The sequence below is a fragment of the Danio rerio genome, chromosome 15 (genome assembly GCF_052040795.2).
Source record: "Danio rerio strain M-AB ecotype USA chromosome 15, GRCz13ab, whole genome shotgun sequence".
NCBI classification, from domain to species: Eukaryota; Metazoa; Chordata; class Actinopteri; order Cypriniformes; family Danionidae; genus Danio; species Danio rerio.
In genome coordinates this window covers 13,923,669-13,941,038 of record NC_141035.1, presented here as the reverse complement: position 1 = coordinate 13,941,038, position 17,370 = coordinate 13,923,669, and the positions used below count along the sequence as shown (strand labels likewise).

At 49.1% G+C, this 17,370-nt stretch overlaps 1 long non-coding RNA gene across 3 annotated transcripts in view; it reads right to left on the bottom strand.

The window, feature by feature from the left end:
• LOC147840530 (uncharacterized) overlaps positions 1–16,872 on the bottom strand; it is a 41,172-nt gene extending 24,300 nt beyond the window's left edge. For all 3 annotated transcript variants that reach the window (XR_015509125.1, XR_015509127.1, XR_015509126.1), the window contains exon 1: positions 16,340–16,872. This is a non-coding gene — a long non-coding RNA (uncharacterized LOC147840530). The remainder of the gene's footprint in view (positions 1–16,339) is intronic.
• Positions 16,873–17,370: the final 498 nt, after the last annotated feature.

Genomic DNA, 17,370 nt, shown 5'->3' with positions numbered 1-17,370 from the left:
GAAGAAAGAGTGCATCGTATATTTACATTTACAGTGTGGGTGGTTTTTAGATATTTGTTATCAGTATCTTATGTTTTCAACTCATTCATTAATTAATTTTCCTTCAGCTTATTTATCAGGAGTTGCCACAGCGAAATAAACCGCCAACTATTCTGGCATGTTTTATGCATGTTGAAACACACTCTTATTCTCACATGAATACATTCATGAAGGTCAATTTAGATTATTCAGTTCACATATAGCGCTTGTTTTTGGACTATGGGGGAAACCAGAGCATCCGGAGGAAACCCATATGAATATGGGCTGAACATGCAAACTCCACACAGAAATGACAACTGGTCCAGCCGGGACTCAAATCAGCGACCTTCTAACTGTAAACTCAGCAATTTTTATTTTTTTTTTAAAATACCATGTTGCTAGAATGTTTAACATTATTGTGGCTAGGGTATTTTAACTTTTAGTATTGTCTCTTTTTGTCTCTTTTTTTCTAAGATTTTAACATGCTAATGTCATGTTTTCACACATTCTGTTGTTTACTATGTAAGAATTGAAATATTACAAATATTTTTTATGTCTTTGACAATTCAAAACATGAGCTGAAGACAGGGCCAATGGACTCCACAACCCACCAGGGGGGAATGCGTGAAAAACCAGTTCCTGCTGCATTTGCATCTGACTATGCTGAAACTCAGCTTCATCCCCCCAACTCACACATATGGTCATTTCAATGTTTGAATGTTCTAGAATTAACCAAACTGACTTTAACCATCATGTTTGATATCATTTGAAATGTCTCGGTGCGATTGGTACAATGGTCTCATTCTCTCAGAAATAGACATAATCAGAACAATAAATATATAACTTCAGGCATCTTTTGAACCACTGTGAGGGGTGTGACACTAAGTGTGAATGCCTTTTTTGTTATTCACACCCCCTTCCTTGAGGGAATTCTTGGATTATTTAAGGTAAGTGTTGAGAAAAACTCAGCGCGATTCTGCCTAACCAGATCAGCCCATAACATGGCTTGCGCCATGTTATGTATATTACAAAGTCAGGAATACATTTTTTTCATCTTGGATTTATCTTTGATAATTTGATGTTTTCTATTGATCATTTATGAATTTACTGATTGAATTGGCATAATACATTTACCTGACTGATAAATTGTAATGTTTGACCATATTTTGCTCACTCTGTAATTATTAATTCAAGTAGATTACGCTGTATCCTTGTTTCCGCATGTCTTGCGTCAGGTCAGTAGACGGACTAAAATCCAGTTGAGATGGAGCATTGGGCACACTAATTGTGTTTTAGCGATCCGGCTGACTCTTGATATTGATTCATGTGTACTTAGGTGGAAAGGGCGATAACTTCCGCCTAGGTCAACAAGGTGTTGCACGACTAACCTAGATTGGGTACCCGACCTTTGTTTGAAGGTAATATTATTCTAAATTAAGTTCATATGGGAAACGTTCGAGGTTACAGAAGTAACCCTTCGTTCCCCGAGGAGGGGAACGGAAGTGCCATGAAATGAGAGGATTCGGATCAAAAGCCGCTTGTCTGGAGAGTATTGAACGGGCCAATGAATTAAATTAATTGGCAGCGTAAGCTTGCGCAGGTGTGCGGCATCTGCAATTATCTCAGCATATAAGCACACCTGAAGCCAGCAGACGCCATCCTTTTAAGCTGAAGAGACTTTCAAACAGCTAAGGGACAGTCATTATGGCGACGGAGTATGGCACTTCCGTTCCCCTCCTCGGGGAACGAAGGGTTACTTCTGTAACCTCGAACGTTCCCCTTCGGTTGGGGAACTTCAGTGCCATGAAATGGGAGAAGTATGGAAAGCGCCATAATGACTGCACCTTACCAACACCCCCGATGAGGAGATAGTCAAGCAAGCGTGACGCACCCACATCATGGGGGGCGCGGTCCTCCAACGTGTCCCTGGCCCTAATTTATCCTACTTCAACAGAAGTTTTACGGATTTAGATATATTTTTTGGGAAGTCGTGAGCATCTAGATAATTCTAGGAAATACGACAGTACGTTGGGAAGCGTGCAATCCCGATAGGGAGGATGCTGCGGAGGCCATCCGTTACCCAAGGGGGGATAGATGGCAGAATTTACATGTGGACTAGCCCTAAAAAGGGGGAGTACGCATAGCAAAAGAGTGGTTAGCGGAGAGGGAAGACACGGGTCCGCCCAGGGGGGGGACTTAACCGTGGCGGAATAAGCATATGGGATCGCCTAGTGGGGATCACGCATAGCAGGCACCTATACCCAAAACGCGGGCTGACCAGCGGGCAGACCTACAACGTAGTGGGCCAGCAAGTGACTCCTCTGCTGAGTCAGTGCTGGGGGCCACGGAGGAATCTGCAGGGCTCACCTGACGGGGAACTTACTGACAGATAAAAAGGCGCACGTACCTCCGTGTTAGGGAGAATGGCGCAGCAAGCGTGTTTCAACACCCTACCGAGTTGTCTCCTCAATCACCAAAGGGTTACCTAATACCCTTGAGGAAACCGGCTTCACTCGCAGATTGTAAAACCTTGCAAATGTGTTGGGTGTCGCCCAGCCTGCAGCTCTACAGATGTCTGTTAGAGAGGCAACGCGTGCACGTGCCCAAGAGGATGCAACGCTCCGAGTGGAGTGTGCACGTACTCCCGGGGGACACGGCTGACCTTGAAATGGCATCCACAATCCAGTGGGATAATCTTTGTTTCGATACGGCACTTCCCTGCTGCCGACCGCCATAACAGACAAAGAGCTGCTCAGATGATCTAAAATTCTGAGTACGGTCCACATAAATGCGCAGAGCGCGAACTGGACAAAGTAAAGAAAGGGCTGGGTCTGCCTCCTCCGGGGGCAGCGCTTGCAGGTTCACTACCTGATCTCTAAAGGGGGTGGTAGGAACCTTGGGCACATAACCGGGGCGGGGTCTCAGGATGACGTGAGAGTAATCCGGCCCGAATTCCAGGCACGAGTCACTGACCGAAAATGCCTCCAGGTCCCCGACCCTCTTGATGGAGGCCAACGCAACCAGCAGAGCTGTCTTCAGGGACAGAAATCTTAGAGATACTGATTCGAGTGGCTCAAAGGGATCGGATCGCAGACTCGTGAGAACGAGGGCGAGATCCCAAGAGGGCATGAGAGGGGGGCGAGATGGATTAATTCGCCTAGCACCCCTAAGGAATTGGATGACCAGGTTATGCTTTCCCACGGTGCCGCCAGCTACCGCGCTATGATAAGCGGAGATGGCGGCCACGTAAACCTTGAGAGTGGAGGGCGACAGCCTGCTGTCCAACTTCTCTTGAAGGAAAGAGAGCACAACACTAATCTGGCAATTTCGGGGGTCTTCTCTGCGAGAGACGCACCATTCAGTGAATAGACTCCACTTCAGGTCGTAGGCGCGCCTCGTGGAGGGGGCTCTAGCCTGAGTGATGGTATTAACCACCGCAGTCGGTAGGTTACCTAAGTCTTCCTCGCGTCTAGGGACCACACGTAGAGGTTCCAAAGATCGGGGCGAGGGTGCCAGATGGTGCCCTGTCCCTGAGAGAGTAGGTCCTCTCTCAAAGGGATCCGCCAGGGGAGGGCCGTCGCGAGGAGTGAGAGCTCTGATATCCAGGTCCGGTTGGGCCAAAGGGGCGCAACTAGCAGAACCTGTTCCTCGTCCTCCCTGACCTTGCACAGAAACTGCGCGAGCAGGCTCACTGGGGGAAACGCATACTTGCGCATGCCCCGAGGCCAGCTGTGGGCCAGTGCATCCGTGCCGAGAGAGCCCTCGGTCAGGGAAAAAAACAACTGGCAGTGAGCGTTCTCGGGGGAAGCAAACAGATCGATCTGGGCCTCCCCGAATCGCGCCCATATCAGCTGAACAGACTCGGGGTGGAGTCTCCATTCTCCAGGGCGTAACAGCTGTCGTGAGAGCGCATCGGCTGCACGATTGAGCGTGCCTGGGACGTGAATGAGCAGACGGCAGGCGAGCTGAGACATGCGGCGAGAGCGCATACCCCCCATGCGGTTGATATACGCCGCCGCCATACTGTCCGTCCTGACCAGCACGTGTTGCCGCTCCAGCACCGGTAAAAAGCGGTGGAGAGCGAGGAACACTGCCAACAGCTCTAGGCGATTGATATGCCAATGCAGCTGGGCACCCTTCCACAGGCCCGCAGCCGCATGCCCGCGACACACGGCCCCCCAACCCGTGTTGGAAGCGTCTGTTGAAACAACAACATGGCTGGACGCCTGTCCAAGAGGCACACCGGCCTGTAGGAACGAGGGGTCGTTCCAAGGGCTGAGGGCGCGGCGACACAGCGCAGTAACCGAGACCCGGTGTGTGCCCGCGTGCCATGCGCGTCTGGGGACCCGATCGTGAAGCGAGTGCTGAAGTGGTCTCATATGGAGCAACCCGAGCGGCGTGACGGCGGCTGCGGATGCCATATGCCCCAGGAGCCTCCGAAAGAACTTCAGTGGGACCACTAGTTTGTTGTCGAGCTCCCTCAGACAGTTCAGCAACAGGCGAGCACGTTCCTCGGAGAGGTGCACTACCATGGTGATCGAGTCCAGCTCCATCCCGAGAAAAGAAATCCTCTGCACGGGGGCGAGTTTGCTCTTTTCTCGGTTGACCTGAAGCCCCAGTAGGCGGAGATGCCGAAGCACCTTGTCCCTGTGCATAATCAATTGCTCCCGCGAGTGGGCTAAAATCAGCCAGTCGTCGAGATAATTGAGTATGCGAATGCCCGCGAGCCGAAGGGGCGCTAGGGCACCCTCCGCGAGTTTGGTGAAGACCCGCGGAGACAGAGAGAGCCCGAAGGGGAGGACCTTGTACTGCCACGCTCGACCCTCGAACGCAAACCGCAGAAATTGGCGGTGGCGTGGAAGAATGGAGACATGGAAATACGCGTCCTTCAGGTCTATGGCTGCAAACCAATCCTGAGGACGAACGCATTGGAGAATGCGCCTCTGCGTGAGCATTCTGAACGGCAGCCTGTGCAGACAGCGGTTCAAAACGCGCAGATCTAGGATTGGCCGTGACCCACCGCTCTTTTTGGGTACGATGAAGTATGGGCTGTAAAACCCACTCTCCATCTCGGCTGGAGGAACCGGCTCGATTGCACCCTTCGCCAGGAGGGCAGCAATCTCCTCTCGCAAGACAGGGGCGGACAGGGGGTTGACCCTGGAGAAATACACGCCTGTAAACTTGGGGGGCCGTTTCGCGAACTGAATCGCGTAACCGAGTCTGATTGTGCGTATGAGCCACCGCGAGGGGCTGGCCCGCGCTAACCAGGCAGGCAGAGCCCTCGCTAATGGAGTCATCGCTATAATCGCTGACGTACCAGCGGTGGGGCAGCGCGGAGTGGGTGTGCTGATCCGGGAAGCACAAGGGTCCCGCGGAAGAGCTGGAGGAGAGCGATTCGCTCTGGCTCCGCACCCTGACTCCGGAGAGGGGGCTGGAGGGCTGAGGGAAGGGAGACCGTCCCCCCAGCGCTCGTGAGCCACTGGCGAAGCACGTAGAGTCTGCGAGCCGGAAGGCAGCGCGTCCCGGACTGGCAGAACTCGTGCAGTCACATCCGGGGAAGGGAAAAAGTGCTCTTTTACTGATGTTTTGGTGGCACTGAAAAGTACCGTTGTTATCGGGGCCCCGCCCTCCAGCGGGGAAAGAGCAAGTTTCCTCTTCTCCGGATGGCCTGTCTCAGGGACGCTTCGCGGTCCGTTTACCGGACTTAACGGCACCCTGGGCAGGAGGGGCTGCCTGCTTTCGGGGTGTACGCCGCGCCCGCTTGGCCGGAGGCGCAGGCGGGGGCGGGGCAGCACTCGTTGGCGGGCGCCCTCGGCGAGGAACAGCGGAGGTGGATGGCTCGGCGGGCGGAGCGGGCTTACGGCCACGCCGATAGATGACATTGCCTATCGCATCCGACTGCTCTTTCACCGCCTTGAATTCCTGGGTGAATTCACCGACGGTGTCGCCGAACAGGCCAGACTGGGATATGGGCGAGTCAAGAAAGCGAACTTTGTCAACATCGCGCATATCGGCCAGGTTTAGCCAGAGGTGGCGTTCCTGAACCACAAGTGTGGACATCGTCCTCCCCAGCGCACACGCGGCGGACTTAGTAGTCCGAAGAGCATAGTTGGTCGCGGTGCGCAGCTCATGTAATAAGCTTGGGTTGGACCCGCCCTCGTGCAGCTCGGCCAGCGCCTGCGCTTGGTAGCGCTGGTAGGTGGCCATCGCGTGCAAAGCAGAAGCAGCCTGGCCCGCAGCCTTATAAGCTCTGGCTCCGAGGGAGGCAGACAACCTACAGGCTTTGGACGGGAGGCGGGGCAAACCCCGCCACGTAGAGGCGCCGCGCGGACAAAGATTGACCGCGATAGCGCCCTCCACTGACGGGATCGCCTCATACCCCCTGGCAGCTCCGCCGTCAAGGGCGGTGAGGGCGGAGGCACACGCAGCACGGTCAGAGAAAGGTGCCCTCCAAGACTGCGTGAGCCTACTGTGCACTTCCGGGAAGAAGGGGACGAGAGGCTTCGAAGGCTTCGCCTTCTGGTCCTCTACATAGCACCCATCTAGTCGGTCCGGCCGCGGAGCTGGGGGATAAACCATCTCCAACCCCACGGCCAAAGCAGCCCGGGAAAGCACGGCTAACATGTCCGCTTCAGGATCCGATTTGACAGCGCTCACCTGCCCGGAGGGGGCGAGCGGGTCCGGATCTTCGTCGGACAGTGAAAGCCCACCCTCCGATGCCGCGGAGGACATCTGATCTCCGGTGTCAGCGAGTGTGAGAGCTACCATCTGGTTAGACGGATCACTCCCACTACCCGAAGCTTGGATGGAGCGCCGTGAGGAGCGAGAGGTCCGCGAGCCCGTGGGCGGTGGATTATCTCCCGCTGAAACCCTCAGATCTGCCCGAGCGCCCGCTGCTTTTTTAGAACAGGAGGCAACTGGGGTGGCTCGCTCTCTTGCGAAAGTTAGCTGCGATCTTAGCTGTGCAACGGTCATGGCATCGCAATGACGACATGAACCGCCCGCGAGCACCGCCTTAACATGCTGGACCCGGAGCCAGGAAACCCCCGCATCCAGAAACGCACAGTCGGAGCGCCATCCTGAAAAGGACGTGCTGCACGACTGTGTTGCTCTTTTAGGAAAGTTTGCAACAATATGCACCGCTCTGGAGGACCGGACCCAAAGAACCGCAGGCAAGGGAGAAACCCAGCTCGACCGTCTGCCACCGCGAAGACCCACTCTGGACCGGGAGACACACTCGTTCGCTCTGAAGTGCTGATCAGCAAGAGGAACCCTCATCGACTCACTCAGAAAGGATCTGAAGCGAAAAGGATGGCGTCTGCTGGCTTCAGGTGTGCTTATATGCTGAGATAATTGCAGATGCCGCACACCTGCGCAAGCTTACGCTGCCAATTAATTTCATTCATTGGCCCGTTCAATACTCTCCAGACAAGCGGCTTCTGATCCGAATCCTCCCATTTCATGGCACTGAAGTTCCCCAACCGAAGGGGAACCATGGGCTTGGTGAAAACCAAAGTTACTATAGAGTCCAGTAGTCGGGTACATTTATATTAATGCCCTAACCTCTAATTAGAAATGATGATTGTCTTAACTCAAAGGTGTACATCTAAGTGGGACTAACTAAAGTATTTTAGAACGAGCGCGCTGGTAGCGGCCATCTAAAGTATTAGTCAATTTACCTCTGTTTAATATTCAAGACTGACCGTAGTTTGACCGTGAGGGACGCCTTCGGCCGAGGCGATTTCTCTGAGCGACATGAGCACCCCAATGAACGGATGTAATAGTTAATAGTGAAGACAAACGGTTCAAACATTTATCTAAATTACATATTGATATAATCTTCTTAATGTTTTATAATTGGAGTCAGATAAAACGAGGATAAATATATTAATATTCTAAACCACCTCATACTAAAATTGGAGTCAGATATGAGTTAAGTTTCATATAAATCAACATTGTGCACTGGAAAGACCGAACATGCAGTGAACCTTCATCCACCATTGGATACCGTCATTGGACCAACTGGCTGGACCTTACAACTAATAGCATGTTTTATCACATTGTTAACATGTGGATGTTTTAGCATTTTGCTACCATGGATCAATAGTTCACCTTCGGATGGGGAACTTCAATGCTATCAGTGTATTTTTAATTAATCCATGAATGGGGATTTCGTTTCAGAAAGCCAATTGTCTGAAAGAGTATATAACGGGCCAATGAAATGCCAAATGAGTTGGCAGCGTAAGCTTGCGCACCTGGAACTTATTGCCAATTAGCTCCGCATATAAGGATAGGAAAAGCAAGGAAACGCAATCCTTTTCGCTTCAGAGACTATTACAGCCTTCTGAGAGAATCGATGAGGCATCCTCCTGCTGTGATCCAGGGATTTCAAGCGACGAGAGCATTCTTCCGGTCCAGAGTGTGTACACGCAGCGGCAGACGGTCGAGCTGGGTTTCTCCCTTGCCTAGCGTTCTTTGGGTTCGGTCCACCAGAGCGGTGCGTATAAAGTTGCAAAAAGAGCAATACAGTCGTGCAGCACGTCCTTTTCAGTATGGCGCTCCGACCATGCGTTTCTGGATGTGGTGGTTTCCTGTCCCCGGATGATGGGCACGGGCACTGTGTTGCATGCCTGGGGGTCCAGCATGTTAATGCGCTGCTCGCAGGCAGTTCATGTCGTCATTGCGATGCCATGACTGTTGCGCAGTTAAGATCGCGGCTAGCCTTTGCAAAAGGGCAAACCACCCCAGCTGTCCCCCGCACTGCAGCGGGCACTCGGGTAGATCTGAGGGTTTCAACGAGAAATAATCCGTCGCCCACGAGCCCGCGGACATGCCGCTCCTCCAAGCGCTCCATCCAAGCTTCGGGCGGGGGAAGTGATCCGTCTAATCAGATGGTAGCCCTTACGCTTGATGACACAGGAGACCAGACGTCCACAAAGGGTGGGCTTTCATGGTCCGATGATGATCCAGACCCGCTCGCCCCCTCCGGGCAGGTGAACGCTGTCAAGATGGATCCTCAAACAGACATGTTAGCCGTGTTTTTCCGAACTGGTTTATCCCCCAGCTCCGCGGCTGGACCGACTAGATGGGTGCTACGTAGAGGACCAGAGGGCGAAGCCTTTGAAGCCTCTAGTCCCCTTCTTCCCGGAGGTGCACAGTAGGCTCACGCAGTTTTGGAGGGCACTTTTTTCTGCCCGTGCTGCGTGTCCCTCCGCCCTCACCACTCTTAACGTTGGATCGGCCAGGGGGTATGTGGCGATTCCTCAGGTTGAGTGCGCGATTGCGGTCAATCTTTGTTCGCGTGGCACCTCTTCTTGGCGGGGTCCGCCTCGTCTCCCGTCCAAAGCCTGTAAGTTATCTGCCTCCCACGGAGCCAAGAGCTTACAAGTCTGCGGGCCAAGCTGCTTCCGCCTTGCATGCGATGGCCACCTACCAGCACTACCAAGCGCAGGCGCTGGCTGAGCTGCACGAGGGTGGGTCCAACTTAGGCTTGTGAGCTTCACACCGCATCCAACTATGCTCTTCGGACCACTAAGTCCGCTGCGTGTGGGTTGGGGAGGACAATGTTTTCTGCTTTCTTGAGTCCCCCATATCCCAACCTGGCCTGTTTGGGTGCGGAGCGAGAGCAAATCTCTCGCCTCCAACTCTTCTGCGGGACCCTCACGCTTCCCGGATCAGTACACCACTCCGCGCTGCCCCACTGCTGGTACGTCAGCGATTGTAGTGATGAGTCTATTAGCAAGAGCTCTGCCTGCCTGGTTAGCGTGGCCAGCCCTTCGCGGTGGCTCATACGCACAATCAGAATATGCGATTCAGTTTGCGAAACGGCCCCCCAAGTTCACGGGTGTGTATTTACCAGGGTCAGCCCCCTGTCCGCCCCTGTCTTGTGAGAGGAGATTGCTGTCCCCCTGGTGAAGGATGTAATCATGCTGGTCCCTCCAGCCGAGATGGAGAGCGGGTTTTACTGCCCGCACTTCATTGTGCCCAAAAAGAGCGGTGGGTCACGGCCAATCCTAGATCTGCGCGTTTTGAACCGCTGTCTGCACAAGCTGCCGTTCAGAATGCTCATGCAGAAGTGCATCCTGCGCTGCGTTTGTCCTCTGGATTGGTTTGCAGCAATAGACCTGAAGGACGCGTATTTTCATGTCTCCATTCTTCTTCGCCACCGTCAGTTTCTGCGGTTTGCGCTTGAAGGTCGAGCTGGGCAATACAAAGTCCTCCCCTTCGGGCTCTCTCTGTCTCCGCGGGTCCTCATCAAGCTCACGGAGGGTGCCTTAGCGCCCCTTCGGCTCGCGGGCATCCGCATACTCAATTATCTCGACAACTGGCTGATTTTAGCCCACTCTCGGGGCAATTGATTATGCACAGAGACAAGGTGCTCCGGCACCTCCACCTGTTGGGGTTTCAGGTTAGCCGAGAAAAGAGTTGTGTCGCCGTGCCCTCAGCCCTTGGAACGACCCCTCGCTCCTACAGGCCGGAGTGCCTCTAGCTGTGGGCCTGTTAAAAGGAACCCTGTTGCATTGTCATATCAATCGCCTGGAGCTGTTGGCAGCGTTCCTCGCTCTCCACCATTTTTATCGATGCTGGAGCAGCAACACGTGCTGGTCAGGATGGACAGCATGGCGTCGATGGTGTATATCAACCGCATGGGGGGTATTCGCTCTCGCCGCATGTCTCAGCTTGCCCGCCGTCTGCTCCTCTGGAGTCATCCGCAGCTGAAATCGCTGCGCGCCATTCACATTTCAGGCAAGCAGGGAGGACGAGGAACAGGTTGCTGGTTGCGCCCCTCTAGCCCAACCGGACCTGGATGTCAGAGCTCTCCCTCCTCGCGATGGCCCTCCCCTGGCAGATCCCTTTGAGAGAGCACCTACTCTCTCAGGGACAGGGCACCATCTGGCACCCTCGCCGCGATCTTTGGAACCTCCACGGGTGGTCCTTAGACGCGAGGAAGACTTAGGTAACCTACCGATTGCGGTGGTTAATACCGTCACTCAGGCTAGAACCCCCTCCTCGAGCGCGCCTATGCCCTGAAGTGGAATCTATTCACTGTGGAGGTTCCACTCGCAGAGAAGACCCCTGAAATTTGCCAGATCAGCGTTGTGCTTTCTTTATGCCAAGAGAAGCTAGAGAGCAGGATTTTAAGATTTCTGTCCCTGAAGACAGCTCTGCTGGTCGCGTTGATATCGATTTAGAGGGTCAGAACCTGGAGGCATTTTTCGGTCAGTGAATCGTGCCTGTAATTCGGGCTGGCTTACTCTCACGTTCCTGAGACCCCGCCCGGGATATGTGCCCAAGGTTCCTACCACTCCGTTTTAATACCAGGTAGTGAGCCTGCAAGCGCTGCCCCCGAAGGAGGCAGCCCTTTCCTTACTTTGTCCAGTTCGCGCTTTGCGTATTTATCTGGACCACACTCAGGACTTTAGATCAACTGAGCAGCTCTTCGTCTGTTATTGTGGTCGGCAGCAGGGAAGTACCGTATCGAAACAAAAGTTGGCCCACTGGATAGTGGATACCATCTCTCTCGCTTATCAGAGCCAAGGCGAGCCGTGTCCCCCGAGAGTGCATGCGCACTCCACTCGGAGCATGGCATCCTCATGGGCGCGTGCATGCGGCGCCTCTTTAACAGACATCTGTAGAGCTGCGGGCTGGGCGACACCTAATACATTTGCAAGGTTTTACAATCTGTGAGTGGAGCCGGTTCCCTCAAGGGTATTAGGTAACCCTTGGTGATTGAGGAAACAATTTGGTGAAGGTGTTGAAACATGCTTGCTGCGCCACTCTCCTTAACACGGAGATGTGTGCGCCTTTTAATCTGTCAGTAATATTCCCCGTCAGGTGAGCCCTGCAGATTCCTCCGAGGCCCCCAGCACTGACTCAGCGGAAGAATCACTTGCTGGCCCACTACATTGTAGGTCTGCCTGCTGGTCAGCCCACATTTTGGGTATAGGTGCCCGCTATGCATGATCCCCACTAGGCGATCCCATATGCTTATTCAGCCACAGTGCAGTCCCCCCTCACGGGTGGACCCGTGTCTTCCCTCTCCGCTAACCATCTTATTATATGCGTACTCCCCATTTTCAGGGCTAGTACATATGTATTTTTGCCATCATATCTCCCCCGTTGGGTAGCAGATGGCCTCCGCAGCGTCCTCTCTATCGGGACTGCACGCTTCCCAAAGTACTGTCCTATTTTCATAGAATTATCTAGACGCTTGCGACTTCCCAAAAATATATCTAAATCCATAAAACTTCTTTTGAAGTGGTATAAGTAAGGGCCAGGGATCACGTTGGAAGACCGCGCCTCTCTTTGATGCAGGAGCGCTCACGCCATGCCTGGCTATCCTCTCATCGGAGGCGAAGGTAAGATGGAGATATTATGGCGTTTTCCAGACATTTCCCCATTCGTGGATTAATAAATAAATCCACTGATAGCATTGAAGTTCCCTATCCGAAGGGGAACGCTCTGGTTACTAAAGTAACCCTCAATCCCCAAGGAACGGAAATGATATATAACATCGCCATAATGAAAGTTCCAGGTGCGCAAGCTTACGCTGCCAACTCATTTGGCATTTCATTGGCCCCTTATATACTCTTTCAGACAATTGGCTTTCTGAACCGAAATCCCCATTCGTGGATTAAAAAATAAATCCACTGATAGCATTTCCGTTCCCCTCCTCGGGGAAAAAGGGTTACTTTAGTAACCAGAGCGTTTTTTTAACTTGTTTTTAGAATGGATAACAAATGGTAACCGGTGATAACATATAACACATTAGCATAATTTAGCATGTGTTAACATGTTGATTTTATTAATTAACATGTATGGTCGCATGTTTCTAGCAGGGCTAAATATAGTTAGCGTGTAGCTAGCATGATTTAGTTTGTTGAAAACAGGTTTCTAATAGAAAATACTATTAACAAATTCTAAACACATACTGTTAGCGCACAGGTCTCAACCCTATTCCTGGAGGGCTGCAGCACTGCACAGTTTTGCTTCAGCCCCAATCAATACAGCGATACAACTAATCAAGGTGTTCAAGACTACAAGAGACTATTAAGCAGGTGTGAGTTGGAGGTGGTTGGAGATAAACTGTGCAGAGCTGAAGCCCTTCAGAATGAGCTTAAGACCATGTTAGCATGTCAGCAATACTTAAGTGTTTGCTAACCTAAATCAAAAAGATGCTGAGATGTTTCTAGCATGGTTAACATAAATAAATGAACATATTACCCAGATAGCATACAAATGTGTGCCACTTAGGCAGTTATGCGGTGCTGGTGGTATTCCTTTGTCCCAGACAAATGAATAAATTTGTTTGGGACAAATAACAAATTTGTCCCAAATGATGGAGGAAAATTGTGGGCCACATTGGCAAAATTGTGACATAGTCATTTAATCTAGTCATCTAATCATAGTCATTTAGTCTAAACCTAAAGTGGCTCACACGGGTAAGTGCAAATGTGGCCCACATTAAGACATATGTGTGCCACTTCTTGCAAATATTTGGCACCGTAAGCTCTGGCTATTGCGGCTGTGAGCCTAATGTGGCCCAGGGAAATTATGGCAAATGTGGCCCAGTTGTTTTAAAACATATGTGGGCCACTTTTGGCAATATTTGGTGCAGTAAGCTCTGGCTATTGTGGCTGTGAGCCTAATGTGGACTAGAGAAAATATGGCAAACGTGGCCCAGTTATTTTAAAACATATGTGGGCCACACTTTTGGCAAATATTCGTCACAGTTAGCTCTGGCTAATGTGGCTGTGAGCCTAAACCAGCCCAGAGAAGATGTAGCAAATGTGGCCCAGTTATCTTAAAACATGTATCTTAAAATGTGGACCACATAGACTAACGTCACCATCAAGAAAAATAGTGTTTGCTTTAGTTGGGCTCATAGCCCTGAACGTCTTAATATAAATGTTCTTTTGGGCTGCTGTAACTTTTAGGAACTTTGCTTGAAAAGTTTATTCATTACCGCAAACAAGCCAAGTAAATAAATAAATCTATAAATAAAATTAAGTGAGGCACAACCTGTGATGAAATAATGTAATTCACTGTTTAATCCATTATTAGAAGTAACGTAATAACATGCTTGCACATGCCACATAATTATGAAGGTTTATAATCTAAAAAAAATTATATGGTTTAACTTCTGCTCACAGAGACATCAATAATCAGTGAACCACAAAAACGGTGACAATTAACAAGATTAGCAAAACTCAAAAACATCACAAAAAGGAGACTAAAAGTGACAAAATCAACAACGTCAACATAATCAGCAGAATCAAAAGCAAACTGTAGCATCAATAAGCTATATAATTTATTTATACTGTAATACATGCTGGGAATTTTATACTTTGCTACACCCAGCAAGTGTAAGGTGTAGGCCAGATGTGGGCCAGAGTTAAAGCAAATTATGGCCCAGAATAGAGTCAGTTATGGTTCATTTGGTTGAATTCTGGCTAATATGTGGTATTGATTGGCTAATTTGTGACCCACATCTGACAAACAGGAGTGGACTGCCCTAGAGCCATCATTCCATTCAGTACGTGGTCCAGATATAAGTGTTTGGTGTGGGCCGGATCTGGGCTAGAATATAAGCAAACTGTGGCCCAGAATAGGGTCAGTTCTGGTTCATTTGGTTGAATTCTGGCAGATATGTAATATTGCTATGGTTTAATTGTGGCCCAGATCTGGCAAACAGAAGTGGACCGCCCTAGTGCCATCATTCCATTCAGTATGTGGTCCAGATATAAGTGTTTGGTGTGGGCCGGATCTGGGCTAGAATAAAAGCAAACTGTGGCCCAGAATAGGGTCAATTCTGGTTCAATTGGTTGAATTCTGGCAGATATGTAATATTGCTATGGTTTAATTGTGGCCCAGATCTGGCAAACAGAAGTGGACCGCCCTAGTGCCATCATTCCATTCAGTATGTGGTCCAGATATAAGTGTTTGGTGTGGGCCGGATCTGGGCTAGAATAAAAGCAAACTGTGGCCCAGAAAAGGGTCAATTCTGGTTCATTTGGTTGAATTCTGGCAGATATGTAATATTGCTATGGTTTAATTGTGGCCCAGATCTGGCAAACAGAAGTGGACCGCCCAAGTGCCATCATTCCATGTGGTATGTGGGCCGGATGTAAGTGTGTGGTGTGGGTCGAATTTGAGCCACATTAATTTTGCTAGCTGGGTAACTAACATAAATATGTTTCTGATATTGTTGACAATTTTAGCATGTTTCCAATATAATACTATTTGGTTTCATGATTCAATAGCCCACTGTGCTAGCATGCTTCTAGCATATCATGCCTTGACATGTTTTAAAACTGAATTAATTATTTGCTAGCATGGTAGTATGTTGCAAGCATGTTTTATAATAAATTACCATGTTGTCATCATGTTTATAACATGGTTACCATATTGTTAGTTTGAATTTACACGACTCACAATGTTGTTGAAGATTAAACAGTAGATCCAAATGGCTTTCTCAACCAAACACACCTAGACCTAGAACATTTAGCTCATCACTCAATGTCTTAAAAATGTTCTCGACTCCCAATTAGCAACCATTACCACCCACTTTCACCCACACAACACAATTTTTTTACTGACTGGTATCTGCATTTTTATATTTATTTCATAAATATTACCCAAAATAAAGATTTCAAAAGTAGTTCGATTTATTTATTAAAGCACACACGAGAATCTACAAGTTAAGCCATTTAATAAGTTTCAATGTCAAGATGGTCAAGTCCTTAAATGGTCAAGTCCTGACATGATACAAACAAAAATACACACAGGAGTCTGCAACCAACACCTAGCAATTAAATGATTTTTTTAAATTAAGTCAGCTTTTTTTTTTTGGTTGGAATACAATCCACAGTTTGTCTGAAAAGGGCTCACTAAACTATTAATCACACCTTCAAGTAAGGTCATTTGAACAGATCAAAACTAGTCCACTTTAAAAATCATATAGCCATGGGGCTAGTTAATAAAACATTTTGCTGCAAGTCACCTTGAACCATTTTACACTGTATAAAGGCAAAATAAATTGTAATATATGGTCAGTGATTTCATCTTTCATCCATATTAAATAATAGCATAACATTCATTGCAGAGAACTAAAATCTGCTTCAAATTCCATGTTGACAATTTGAAAACAAAGCATAGCAATTACCTTTTCAGCTGACTGCAGACCAGCTGCATGACATAAAACATCAATGACACACACACACACACACACACACACACATCTGCTTCTGTCATGTGCACTTCATTCGACCATCAATCAAAGTATCTGTCTATACCTCGATCACTTTAAGGGCCTACTCACACTATGCCATCCGTACCGTGCCCAGGCCCGTTTCCCGGATCGTTTGAGAAGTGTGAGTGCGCTGAATCGGGCTCAAGCACGGTTCACTTGGCCGGCCCTGGCCCGGTTGGAAGAGGTGTGCCTGAGCGCGGTACACTTGGGCTTTGGCGCGGTACGCTTGTGTGTGAGCGCGAAACGCGCCAAAGCCCGAAACCGAAAGCGAGACGTGACTTTTAAGGGACTGTTTGATATGGATTTATTAATCATTCTTACTGTTCAGTGATCGCAAACTGCCGTAGTTTATTAAAGACGCAAACTCCTCACAGCACGCCAGCTGCGCACCTTCAGCAGATCTCCTCATTCCTGCAGCACGAGAGCTTTGATTGTTTATGAGCGCCAAAAGTGGCGGATCTGTTCGGTAAAATATCTGACTGTGTGTCCCCGCATCCCTAAGGACTGTTTGGCGAAATATTTGACTGCATGTCACTGCATAACAAACGACTGAAAGGATATAACTAGAGAACTCTCCACTGTGCTGCTAAATGAGAGCGTATGGCAAGCCGTTTTAACATTTAAACCTTGTTCTGACTATCCATAAATATATTTAGAGATATAATTATATATTTTGACAAGTCATTGTTATAATTCGACTTGTCAGAATGACAATTAGAGATATCTGCAATTACAATTGTACTAGTACGAAATCAGATTGGAGATATCTGCAAATATATTATGACTAGTCATATTCCTCCATTGACTTCCATTGAAAAATATTTGCAGATATCTCTGAGTTTTGACTCGTCAAAAATCCAATTCAAGATATCTACAACTGTAATTCGACTATTAGTAAATTAATTAGAGATATCTTCAAATATATTTGTAAATATCTCTAAATATTACGAATTAAAGACATCTGTATGACTAGTAAAAACTCAGTTAGAGATATCTCTAATTACAATTGTGACGAGTCAAAACTCATTTAGAGATATCTGCAAATATTTTTGAATAATTGTTATTCTGACTAGTCGAATTATAATTATGACTAGTCAAAA